General features: G+C 38.2%; 1 protein-coding gene across 3 annotated transcripts in view; it reads right to left on the reverse strand.

The window, feature by feature from the left end:
* Window positions 1-13,943, reverse strand: part of npy7r (neuropeptide Y receptor Y7) — an 86,789-nt gene that overhangs the window by 1,569 nt on the left and 71,277 nt on the right. For 2 of the 3 annotated variants that reach the window (XM_077531821.1, XM_077531819.1), the window contains exon 1: window positions 1,996-3,041. The exons of the other annotated variant lie outside the window; for it this stretch is intronic. The gene's annotated coding sequence lies outside the window, so the exon portion shown is untranslated. Of the gene's footprint in view, window positions 1-1,995; window positions 3,042-13,943 lie in introns of those variants that run through there. 3 annotated transcript variants of the gene reach the window in all.

The following is a 13,943-nucleotide window of genomic DNA, read 5'->3' on the forward strand; positions in this document are numbered from 1 at the left end:
TAGTCCTAAACCCTCAGTGGCCTTCCTCATGCAAACTCCCCAAACTGAGAGGGAACCTCAGGCCGATTTATTTCAATGTGGGTCACCTAAACATTTCTCATGCTGTTTGTTTCCGAGTGAACCTCATTGCTGTTTCTTTCATTATGCAAAATGCTGTCAAATGGAGCAACCTGAAGCATTCCAACACGGATACATTCAAGTAAATAAGGTGGATATTTTCTTGCTCCTCCCGCACCTCCCTTTATTGCATAACCACTTAATCCAACATATGTCATGAAAAACTCATATATAGGCTATAGGGGTGTGAATTGCCTAGTACCTGACGATTCGATTCGTATCACGATTCACAGGTCACGATTCGATTCGATACCGATTAATCCCGATACGAATTTATAAGTCGATTGTTGCGATTTTTTTTCATTCAAATTTAGAAAATACTAATCAGTAAGCTTGTAGTGTAAGATTTATATGAAAATGTATTATTTATTTATCTGAAATTTCAGTCTTATAGAGGTTGTAATCTGTTTCATGTTTGAACAGCATTAAAATAAAATATTAAGGCTTAATGTTCCGTTCATATAACATTCTTCCATGCTCAAGGTGTGAATCCTAACCCGAAGTCAGACGTTTTGTTGAATATTTTTCCATTAAAAATGGAAGTTTAAAAATCGATTCACACACACAAAAAAAAAAAAAAAAAAAGAGGCAATGATGATAAGACGTTGAATCGGTAAGACTACCGAATGAACAATTCTGAGCTCTTAAAAAAAAAAAAAAAAAAAAAATCGATTTTTTTTATTGAATCGATTCGAGAATCGCGCGATGTAGTATCGCGATAAATCGCCGAATCATTTTTTTTTTTTAACACCCCTAAATTAGGTTATAATATTAATATATACTGTATATATATTTCCCAGGAAATGCTGCTCGCCGTGCCTCTTCCTGCAATTTTCAACATTTAGTTCCACCTGTCTCCACTTCAAATGAAATATACTCATAAGAGGGACATAATCAGATGAAAATGAGTTTTTGCATGCACAGACACGCCAATTAAATTCGCTCCAATTGCTATATTTGTTATTATTTTTGTTATATTGCCCACATTGTAAATGTTTATTTTGTTATGCACCAAACCCTGTGCCATTTTATGGGCTACAGGAAATAATGATAATGTCAGTCATTTCAATGCACCATTAGACTTGCAGATGCACTTTTCCCTCTCACGAAAAAAAACACATTTGGGGCATTAAAATATACCATTTATTCTTATCAAAATGAACAACACATAACGTAGAATACAAAGTCAGTGGATTGTTTTTTATGAAGCCACTTTAGGATTTCTGGTTTGTTTCAGAGAAAAGAAACATGCAGCTTTGTTGACATTTTGATAAGGCTGCATTATGCAAGGTAAACTGTGGAGCTATTTCCATGTGGGTGAAAGCATGCATGTGTGTCTCAAATGTGGATATACATCAGCTTGCGTATATTAAAACTGAAAACAAATAAGATTAGCCTAAATGTAACATATCATAACTTCAACAGTCTGCGCGTGTCCTGTATTATGTTTATATCAAAGCAGGCAAGCTGCAGGCGACATGAGTACTTTACTAAACACTGACAACCTGATAAAACATCCCTCTCTGATCAGTCTCGATACACCTGCTGGGACGAAATCCTCAGTTAGTTCATTGCAATGTTATTAAAATGAACCCATGCCAAAATATTCCGTGCGTAATTTCTCTCCAGCCAAGTGAACGCTTTTCAAATACTTCCCACTTACGCATGTTCGACAGGTGCAAATTCACAAATAAAATCCGTGACTGACCCGTACAATTTGTACTTTTTTTTTCTCCTTTTTTTTTGACACCCTCCGCAAACAATTGGTGTGAGGTTCCGCAGACACAAAGTAACATCAAACAGTACCTATTCCAGCTTTTAAACGGAGAGATCCGTCATTGAAAAGTTGAAAAAGCACATCACGAGCCCCGGACTCACCTTTCGCTTTATATCGCCTCTCCGAAGCGTGTCTTCACCCGACAGTGGCAAGAAACAAGCGGTGATATTGCCAAGCTCCTCCCAAGCCGTGAGCGCCTGGTGCGCATCTTGGGTGGCTCAGCGTCGAGTCCCCGAGCACATCAAGCATCAGGCTGGCCGGAATTCAACCAGCTCGGTCTTCATCGTCAAGTACGTGTCATCGAATGGGAAGCAAGTCCCAAGCATACTGCATAATTAAGTATGATGCAGGTCCTCATAATCAAATAGACACGCCCAGAGGTGAATCTAGGACGAGAATGTTTGGGGTGGGGACCTCTGATCATAATATGCATTGCAAGTTCAATATAAATACAATAAGAGCAAACTTTATTATAATAGACTTGTTATAAGTGCCTGTGAGAAAGCCTACTACAGTCTTCCCTCGCTATAACGCGGTTCACTTTTCGCGGTCTCGCTGTATCGCGGATTTTTTTTAACTCATTCACTGCCAGTCATTATAGAAAATTTTTAAATTTCCAATACTCACGTGATATTCCATTCAATAATTATATATAAACCGAATCTACCAAATAACAGAATAGACTCCCTACTTTTTGTCCCGTCCCGTTCTTTTATAATTGACAGCAGAAAAATGTAGGTTTGCCAAAATACAGCCATTTCTCCCATGGACTCTGAAACTGTGTTTATTTCCTATAAAATGGGGCAATGATGTCATCTACCGGTGGTTGGGCATCAGTAAAGTTGTTTCCAAGTTTGATATTTACAGTGGAGCATGCTCAGATTCGCACCCATTTAGCACCGCTCTAAAAAATACAATTGACAAGTATACTTGTCAAAGGCAGTGAATGAGTTTTAAGTGCATATTTTTTTTACAGTAATATACCCATTTTATAAAATTTCTGAAGATTTGAACATTATCAATGTTTGAACAAGAGAGAAATGTGAGAACATGTAAATGCCTCAATGAGAAAAGTGTCTAAATTGTGTGGTAGGGGATTTTAGAGCCTTAAAACATTTATAAGAATTGTCAAACATAAAGCTAGCTACTTCGCGGATTTCATTTATTGCGGGTATTTTTCGGAACCTAACCCCAGCGGAAAACGAGGGAACACTGTATATCCAGCCTACTCTAAGTTGCTGTTGTTCTTATTGTGATCTAATAATAATCATTAAGATTAGTTTGTATTAATGCAGTTTAAAAAAAAACAAAAACATTTTTATTTAAAACTAATCTGTTGATCATGTTTGTTTGACAGGAAAAACACCCACAGAAAAGTCACAAACTCATAAATAAGTTAACACATTTACCTTTTGTGTCCATAATGCCATATAGCCATGGGGGTCTCAAAGGCTGACCTAATGCAGCATTTGAGGGAGGTAAGGAGTCAGACATTTCCAAATACCAACAAGGGGAACAACACTGAAATGCCCCTTTAAAATTGGAGGTCCGAGTCAGAAAAAAAGAACCCTGACTTCAGTGACTGGCTTTAATCTGCCATCACTCAACAATGGCATGGAGAAGGCATGGGTGCCCCCATGGAGACACAGACCGTGAATGGCAAAACATAATTTACAACAATTCTTAATTATTATAATAACTTCACATAATACAGTACATGATTTGTATTGACTGCGTCTACCAGAACAACAAACAATTTATTGGAATCAGCCATTTTTATTGTTTATATTCACCGTGAACGCTTTGAAGTCAGAACTGGGACGATCCAGGAGGGATAATTTGGACTTCTCACCTTCCTCAAATGCAACATAATATCTTGCAGTGAGCTAGCCAGTTCTTTCATTTTTTTTTTTTTTTTTTTTTAAATCACCAGACAAGGTTTAGATTGCAAATAAACGCACAACTGTGTGCTTCAATTCAAATCTAAAAACCGCATCACTGACTTTGTTATTTCGAATGAGAAACATGAGTGATGTACTTGTGGTTTTCCCATCAGCGGAGATACATTTCAGGTCAAAACAACTTACTCCTTTGATTTATGCTTCTTTGCCACTAAAAAAAAAAGTGTTGAAAATGTTCACACCATACTGAAATGAAATCTACACCATCAAGCATGAGGCAGATGAAGGATCATGAATGATGAGACGAGTCCTCCTACCATCAGGTGTGCGACAGGCCCTCATCATTAAGCATGAGGCAGTTTCATCAAACATGAGTCAAGTGCTCATTATCATATACATGAGAACGGTCCATCAAGTATGCGACAAGTCAATTCTACCACTAAAAAATGCAGTCCGCTAGCAAGCGATGCCAATAAAAAGGCATCATATCTGAAATTTCATGTGTTTTTGTGTTATTTGGGCTACAGTGTCTCCGCAAGATAGCACGCTAATGAGCTAGCTGACTCGCTAACCGATGTGGGTCCACACGACAGACGCTTCAGGGAAAGTTAACTATTACATTAGATAGCTAGCTTGGTTTTTGTGCCAGGTGTGGGTCCACGTAACAGCCCCACTTCAGGGAAAAGTTAACTGTTTATTAAACACGATATTCAGCCTGTGACTCACACTATTTGCGCACATGCTGGAAGAAAGTGTGTGAGTGACAAGTAAGAGTGGAGCAGGGCATGTTATCAGCGCATTCGGCGGCCATGACCACAGCGTCTGACAACTGGGATCAGGGCTTTATTTTTCATGAGTTTCAGCCTCTTTTTAAATACTTGGCGATTTATTTATTCATTCAAAATTGGCAGGCTTGTTAACAACACTTCTCTGTGGTGCGCCAAATTTACAAGCCGTTTTTATTTTCACTACAGGGATTTTAAGTACTGTCTTAAGGGCTCGAGAATGAGGCTAATCTACACAACCAAGTAAGAGAGCAGAAACTAACTCCATGAGGTAAACATCATCAAGTATCAGGCTGGTCCAAACCATATATTAGAAAAGGCGATGAATAACGTACGAGGGCACTATAAACCCTCAATTATGAGGCTGAGCCACACCATCAAGCTTGTGGTAGATCCATCAAGTCATGAGACAGGTCGATGCAGTACAGTATTAGGTAGGTCCTCCTAATCAAATAGTTGGCATAATCAGTTTTCCACACTGTTAAACACTGTCATGAGGATGTACTGTTGCCTCAAGTGGAACAACGCTCTTTCATTCCGAATCTCCCCTTGCATGCCTGCATGTGCGTGATCTGGTTCTACTGCATGTGGAGTATGCATGACAAAGTATGACAGATTGTGAGTTGAATTCCCCCCATGAGTGATTATAGTGATTATAACAAATAAAAGAAAAATAAATTAAACATGAAATTATGATGAAGCAGCAAGTAGTTCCAAAGCATATCCAACGAGAGGACTATCAAGTATGAGGCGATCAGTTAAGTGACGGGTCCTCATGATCAAGTATGAGACAGTTATATCACATTTGAGCCAAGTCCTCAGCATCAAGTACGAGAAATCAATCGTGTGTGAGACAGAGCCATCAAGTATGAGGCAGGCTTGAGGCAAGTTAACACCATCAAGTATTGGCATGATGAGGTCAAAAACTGCAATAATAAGACAGATCAAATGAGGTTTAGATGGATGGATGCCATAAAATATACAGTTTCAGGCAGGTCCAGAAAAGCTGGTCAATTTTTAGCATCATTTCTGCCATTTTGGTTTCTCACATTCGTGTGTCCACTTAGTTCCAATATCCCTATAAAGCCAAACGTATCATATTAAATACAAGACATTTTGAGCCCTCTATTTCATGAGTATAATATTTCCCCCCATTAAAACCCTGATGTATATGATCTGACACGTGTCTTGTATGGATAATCCATTAGAGGGCAGTATCACCAAGCTGTTGGCTTTTCCAGCGACCTTGCAAGATCGCCCCCATTGAGAAAGGAGAGACACTTATTAATAGTGGGAAATGTTCTTTCTGATTTTTGGAAATACTAATATGTTTGATACGTCTGTTTATTATTATTATATTTTTGACAGTTATAAATGTACAAATTTAAAGCATTGTGACCGGATGTATCAAATATGATACATTCCAAAAATAATATGTGGAAGTTGATTTAAAAAGCAAAAAACAACAAAAAATTTTTTAGTTTGTTCAAAAGGACCAATAAATACTCTTGTCATGACTGGGTCACGCCAGGGTTAATTGGGTCATGACCGTGAGGTCAAGTGTCTGTTTTGAATTGATGTTTTGAACTGATGTAATCGGCATCTAGTTTCAACTGGTTTTAAGCTATGTGATGTCATGAGCTATGTGATGTCAAGAATCTTTCATCTCTTTTTCCGGTCAACAGCCAATCAGATAATTCCATGTCAGTCCGGTTACCCACATGTATAGCCACAGCCAATTCAATCAATTCACTGTCTCTTTAAGCCAAACCGAGAAGTGTGTGTCAACTTAGTACACCATTAAGCATGTCCTCATATCATAGTAAATTATGAGGCACAGCCAATCAAGTATGAGACAGGTCGACCAGGTATGTAGTTAACTTGTACCGTCAAGTACTTGTACGAGCTCCATAGCGTGAAGTACACTCTCCATCATTCTAGGAACCAGCACCTAGAGATTTGTGCAGCGTTTACAGATTTGTGATGACTTTTCCATCTCATCTGCTCATCATTGTACAGGAAATAAACGATATGCCAGATCAGCTTAAAAGTCATTTATCTTTAAGTTTAACTCCAGGCAGGACAGCTTCTTCCTTGTGAGTCACATGCAAAACACCAAAGGAACTTTGGAACGGCTGTAAAAATAAATCTGTAACGCTTTACAAGAGATGCCCAGTCTGTTTTAGTCGCACGGATTTCAAACGTTCACCTAATGATATGTTCATTTATCACGGCTAAGAACCGATCCTCATCTGTTATAAATGACATGTCAATTATTGAGGCATCTATAAGTCATTCACAAGAGCTTTTGTATCACTGATCGTTTAGTAAGCCGGTCATGCTTTCAACTCTAACCCTGACACATTTCTCTCAATGCTTACTAAGAGTGGACGTGGGCCCAAAGCTTTTTACAAACCTTTCTGCATCTGCCTTATCTGAAGAGTAAACAATTTGTCAGCAGCCAGGGCGTTACACATCATTTGTTCTCTTCACCTCCAGCTACGAAGGAACATTAAATCCAAGTAAGTTATTTCCAAACTTTTAAGCAGCCCACATTTCATGCACCATAGAACATTATTTGGATGCCAAGTGGGCCTTGTGTAATTGTATTACAATACCAGGAAATATGACTTGTTTTATGAAGTGAGAATTTCTTGATGAGTAGACTGCCGGCAAAACAGACTTACAGGACATACGGACGTAGAAAACTGTGCAATGTTTTAGTTAGGAGATCATAGAGAAAAAATTGTGCAACTTTCTTTCTAACTACATCGAACAAAGCTAAAAAAAACAAACAAAAAAAACTGGGCGATATATTTGACTCTGAGCTAAATTCCGTCCCACACTTCAATAACATTTTGAAAACTGGCTTTTGCTACCTTAAGAACATTGCCAGAGTCTTCCATTCTCTCTCTCTCTCTCTCTCTCTCTCTAGAGAAAGAGAGAGAGAGCAAGAGAGTGAAAACCCAGTGATGCTAATGCATACTTTTATCTCGAGCCGCATTGATTACTACAAAGCTCTCCTCGCTGGTTTTCTTAAAAAATATATTAGTAATTTGCAATTACTGCAAAATTAAGCAGCCCATCTGTGGATAAAGACCAGAAAGAGAGAATATGTTAAACCAGAGAGGCCCTGCTTTTGCTCCCTGTTTATTTCAAGATCGATTTTAAGGTTCTTTTATACGTTTATAAAATATTTCACAGTCTTGGACGTTCTTATTTAGGCTCCAAAGTAAAGGATTGATTGGTTGATTGATGCTGATTGTTTTTTATTTAAAATGCGGAAACAAGGACAAGCTTGTGTGAACTAGTGTTTGGTAATACAACATTCTCCTTTTGAGGCAATAGCCAATCCAAATAGCTTATTATTATTATATTTGTTATGCATTTCATTTTGACTCTGAACTCAATAATCAGGTCATAGCCAAAATGCTAGTTGGGATGTTTCAAAGGAAACATAGCTGCCTCCGGGAAGACATTTGTTTTGCTCGCAAAATGAAAGCGCACAGCGCCATAGGCTAACCGAAAATTACTTTTTGGAAAATAATCGTAATTCCTTCGAGTCCAACGTTTGGCCTTAAAACAAAAATAATAAATAACCCAACTACCCCTACATAAATGGGATGTCACATAACAAGTCCAGCCTGGAATGAAGCCGGTTAATTACTGCACATACAGTGGCTTGAAATTCTGGCAGTTTTCATAGTCAGATAATGAAGGAAAGTAGAACCAGTAGAAACACAAGCCACGTAACAATGGAGGGACGCATGCCGACTGATGTCATGCTGTCTCATTTTTTAAAATTCAGAGATAATTTGCTTTTCGGGTCTCAAAAACATGATATGTCTGCTAAAAAGAGGTCACCTCATTTTAATTTATTGACTTTTGAAGCTGTTATATGAAAAGAGACGTGCACACTTAGAAGCCATTACAGTAAGTCCCATAGCTACCGAAAATAGTTCTACATAAATACATGAATTGCTATTTTTAGTCTCAGCTCTAAGTGAGACACATGCAAGATTATTTGTTGGCCTGATTGTTTCCAACTTTTGTTTACGGTCACCACCATTGATGGCTTTTTATGTTCTGAGTCATGAGACACAACTTTAACCTTTTCCGGGTTGAAATATGGGCGACGAAATGTTATTTGGGAGGAAATAATCAAACATTTTGTGCCCGAGGGCATTTCCTTTATATGCAGTAGCAACATGGAGCAGTGCGATGGAGTTTGGGGGTCATTTTGACATTTACACAGCTGAGGCTATTGCATTAGCACCTTAAACGGATGAAACAAAATGAGATGAAACCCATGAGCAAACATTGTCAGCATGCATATAAGGAAAGGAAGCCATTCAATCACAGCAACTTGTTTTTATGAGACCTGTTGATCTTTAACTAATGATAAATCCGAGAAGGAGCTGCCATCAAAGGAAGACTTTGACCAGCTTGAGAGGTCAGCCGCTAAATGACATCTTGAGAATTTAATAGCTGAATGCCAGGTTGCGTTGTATCTAAGTTGTTGGCTTTTAACTGATCTTCAAGTCGTGCAAGTGGGATTTAATGACACAATAATGATTGTCTCAGCAAAATGAGCTGGCCTTGTATTGACGAGGGCACCCTGGCTCTCCACCTCAATTTATTCTTTCAATTATAAGAGCCATCCCCGAACCTCTCTCTCTGTGTACTGAGTCAATTTGTAGCCAAAGCTGACAGATATCCTGGCTTGACCCGCCTGCAATACGGGATGTATGTCCTTGCGAGAAACTTTGTGATCTCTATCAATCCTCTGAATTGCGCCGGGCAGGCTTGAAAGAGTGCTGGTGCAGAACAATCCACTCAACGAGAGGTGATTTTAATCTTCGTTTGCTGCCTCATACTTTAACACCAGTGGCGGTATAAATCCGCGTTAAGCCAAACTGAGGGCACGAATTCTGTATATATATATAAACTTATAACATCCAATCGTGGGTTGTGACTGTCCAGGGCGGTGAGACTGATTTGAGTGCACTACTGTAATCTCCTGTGACGTCTTCTCGTCACACAGACACAAAACTCGATGCATACGCAGCTCGGCTAGTTTTGTCTTTGTTTCTGTGTGAAGTGTCGGCCTTTTGGATAACTGAGGGAATGGAAATGTGGAATGTCAATCAGGCTTCTTATGCAACTGTCAATGGAGGGAAAAGTTGACCTCGTTGCAGCCTCGACTTCCAAGACAGATGAGGGCTTTTAGTTCTTCACTCATTACTAAGAATTGATTAAAGAGACTGACTGTGTGTGAAGTTTTCTAATTGGATGCCGGGTAAACAATTGCGTGGGATGCTTTGATTGCATCCCCCACTGTTTTCCTTTCATTCCCCGTCTGGGCTGATAAGGAATGAGTCCATATCTTTCATGACGGACTTTATCAATCATATCTTTTATTTTTATTTTTTTTTTGGGGGGGGGTCATTTATTTTCTCAATATGTCGGTCCTGATCTTCAGTAATTAGTCGAAAATAAACAATCAATGGAAAAGCTTGAGTGGATTCCGAATCATATGTCAAAATCAAATCAAGATAACTCATAATGTTGTGTATATGATTTCTATGCAGAAGTGAATATTTAAATGAAATGATAAATGGTCTCGTGAGGGAACTCCATCTGAACCTCGAGGAATCAGATGATCAGTCATCTCAGATGTCACCACCAGCAGAATGTTCATCTCTCGCTCAGTGTGAGGGTGATGTCATCTGGAAAGAGAGGAGGGTGACAATGACGCATCTGACAACTCAGGTGTTGACTATAATTGTCCTAACAGGCTCTCCTCCTGTTTCTCCTTCTTTCTCCATATTCGTGAGGTGTTACTGACTTGTACACTCTAAAAACAGTTGGGTCAAAATTAACCCAAATTGGGTTAAAAAAAAAACTTTAACTGAATAACCCGAAAAGTTGGGTCAAATGAATAATTCACAAAACAATCCCAAAATTGGGTTGATTTGTAGGTTATTAATTTCATTTCATTTGGCCCATCTTTTTGAGCTAAATACCGCAACAAGTTGGGTTGTTTCATTTTTCACCCAATTCAATTGGGTAAATCAATAAACCCAAAAAGTTGGGTCAAATGAATAATTCACAAAACAACCCCAAAAATTGGGTTGATTTGTAGGTTATTAATTTCATTTTGACCCAACTTTTTGGGCTAAATACCTCAAGTTGAGTTGGTTAATTTTTTACCCAAATCAATTGGGTAAGTCAATAAACCCAAAAAGTTGGGTCAAATGAATAATTCACAAAACAACCCCAAAAATTGGGTTGATTTGTAGGTTATTAATTTCATTTTGACCCAACTTTTTGGGCTAAATACCTCAAGTTGAGTTGGTTAATTTTTTACCCAATTCAATTGGGTAAATCAATAAACCCAAAAAGTTGGGTCAAATGAATAATTCACAAAACAACCCCAAAAATTGGGTTGATTTGTAGGTTATTAATTTCATTTTGACCCAACTTTTTGGGCTAAATACCTCAAGTTGAGTTGGTTATTTTTTTACCCAATTCAATTGGGTAAATCAATAAACCCAAAAAGTTGGGTCAAATGAATAATTCACAAAACAACCCCAAAAAATGGGTTGATTTGTAGGTTATTAATTTCATTTTGACCCAACTTTTTGGGCTAAATACCTCAAGTTGAGTTGGTTAATTTTTTACCCAATTCAATTGGGTAAGTCAATAAACCCAAAAAGTTGGGTCAAATGAATAACCTAAAATACAATCCCAAAGTTGGGTTCTTTTGTGGGTTATTTATTTAATTTGACCCAACATTTTGGGCTGAATACATCAAAAAGTTGGCTCGGTTCATTTTTGACCCACAAAACAACCCCAAAATTGGGTTGATTTTTTTATGTTATTAATTTCATTTTGACCCAACTTTTAGGGCTAAATACCCCAACAAGTTCGGTTGGTTCATTTTTTACCCAATTCAATTGGGTTAGTCAATAATCCCAAAAAGTTGTGTCAACTGAATGACCTAAAATGCAATCCCAAAGTTGGGTTGCTTTGTGGGTTATTTATTTAATTTGACCCAATTTTATGGCTCGGTTCATTTTGACCCAATTAAATTAGGTTATTCAACTAACCCAAAAAGTTATGTCAAATTAGTAACCTACAAAACAACCCAAAACATTGTGTTGATTTGTGAGTTATTGATTTAATTTGATCCAACTTTTTTGGGTGAAATAACTAAAAAGGTTGGGTCAGTCCAATCTTGGCCCAATTTGGGTTATTTTTGACCCAATTGTTTTTAGAGTGTGCTAACGATGGGCTCCCCTTAATTATTTGAGCAGTGTATGATTGAAAGTCAGTAAAAAAGCTGCAAAATTTTCATTAATATGAAATGTATTGCTTAAATAAAAAATCCAGAACCCTCGTTATTATTTTGATTGTTTTTAGCTTCAGTCATTTGCAAGAGTAAATTACACATATTAGAGTCAATAAAGTCTCCAGGCTGTTTGCTTTGTTTTGGTTGCCCTCAATGGACTCCCATGAGAGGTGCTGGTCCGACAATAAATCACAATGACTTTTCTAATGACTTCTATGTTTGCACAGTGGCAAAATACAACTGCTTCCAAACTGTTGAAGAAATAGGGTCATTATCTTTACAATACACGCAGGGGCATAGCCATCATTTTAGAAGTGTGTGAGTTTGTTGGGGACATTTGTCCTGCAAGTCAACGTTTATGAGCAAAAGATCATCCTCTCATATTCAACTGAGCCTCTCCTTGGTGGTCAAATACCTAAACAACCAAACTGTCAAACTTGGGTTGAGGAAGAACACAATGACAATAAAACACAAGTAGTGAGGTAATTAAATGTCCAATGGCGAGACAGAAAATGAAAATTCAGTGCGACTGATTTGATTTCCCTTGTCATCAATCAACGCAAGTTGTCTTTGTGTTTTAAATTTAAACAAATCAATTCATGAATTCATGAACATATAAGAGCATAGATTGTTTATTGGACTGTCCACAACTAGCAGACATGCGGCAGGTTCTAATTCAAGTATTTTCTTCACCAGTAAAAGTTTCAACAGTACGTGCTTTAAAACCAAACGAAATTTCCATACAATTTTCAACTAAAATTGGCTATGAAAGTCCTGTAGCGGATGATCATGTATCATGATTCGGGTCATGCATGAGTAATGTTGGGGTCTTGTCTCATGTCATGACTGTTTTGTTTGAGGCAAATGTCTGATAGTTGACTTTATTTGAACTGATGAGATTTGTTGGAGGCAAATTAATGTTTGGTTTTCTTTGAACTGATGCAATCGGCTTGTAACTAGGGGATGTCAAGACTCTTTAATCTCTCTATATGGTTAGGACCAGTCAGCAGCGAATCACATAAATCTAGGTCAGTCCTGTTTCAACGACCTATCAGGGTTACCCACATGTCTCGCCTCAACCAATGAGATCGAGTCACTGTCTATTTAAGCTGTTTGAGAAATGTGCGTGTTGCCGGATTATTAACTCTGTTTCTCAGTGTGTCTACGCAGCCCAAGGGGGCTTAGCGTGTTTTTCGTTTAGTCAAGTTATGTGAATAAATAGTTAAAACCTTATTTGTGTCTGCGTGTTGGGATTGAACCGTCAGCACATAACAGCCATCAATCAATGCTGTGTATTATTGTACCTTATTATGTAGAAAATAAGAGTGTTAAGGTTCCGGTATGTGGATCCCAGAATCACAGAGGAGGATGTGAGTGTTTTGTTCACCAAACACATGAATATGAACATAAAGCGCTGGACAAAAGCCAGGGAAAAAGGTAACAAAAGTTGCTTGCTAATGCAAGGAGGGAAATTAACACAACACAAAAAGACCCGAAGGCTACAAACAGCAAACACAAGAAAGCAACAACTTACTATAGCTATGAAAGCACACCACTCAAAGGTGGGAACAAAAAGAGACTTATGTAGACCCAAACGAGAACTTTAGACTAGTACTAGTAGCGAAGACGAAAAAACAGTAGCTGTGAGCAGACGGAGCAACAATCCGACAGTGGCAGCATGGAAACTCAGTCCTCTTAAAGTCTTAATTACTGATGCACCGCAGGTGTGGTGCAAGGGGACACACCCCCTCCGTTAAGCTTGGTATACACACAGAAAGAGGATCAGGCTGTTTTTGTTTTATTGCTGTATTGTCCCTTCCCGACCAAAGACGTCAAACGGCCGACAATCTTTTGTCTTATAAGATCATTTTATAAGCTTATCTTTATATGTGAGATGTGTTAAGAGTGGATTTGTCCTGATAATTGGGACCAAAACCAGCCGGGGCCGACAATCTTAAATAATGAACATGTTCAATATTTACGACAAAAATCTTAACGTCGGCGGGGAC

The sequence above is a fragment of the Festucalex cinctus genome, chromosome 9 (assembly GCF_051991245.1).
Source record: "Festucalex cinctus isolate MCC-2025b chromosome 9, RoL_Fcin_1.0, whole genome shotgun sequence".
Lineage (NCBI taxonomy): Eukaryota > Metazoa > Chordata > Actinopteri > Syngnathiformes > Syngnathidae > Festucalex > Festucalex cinctus.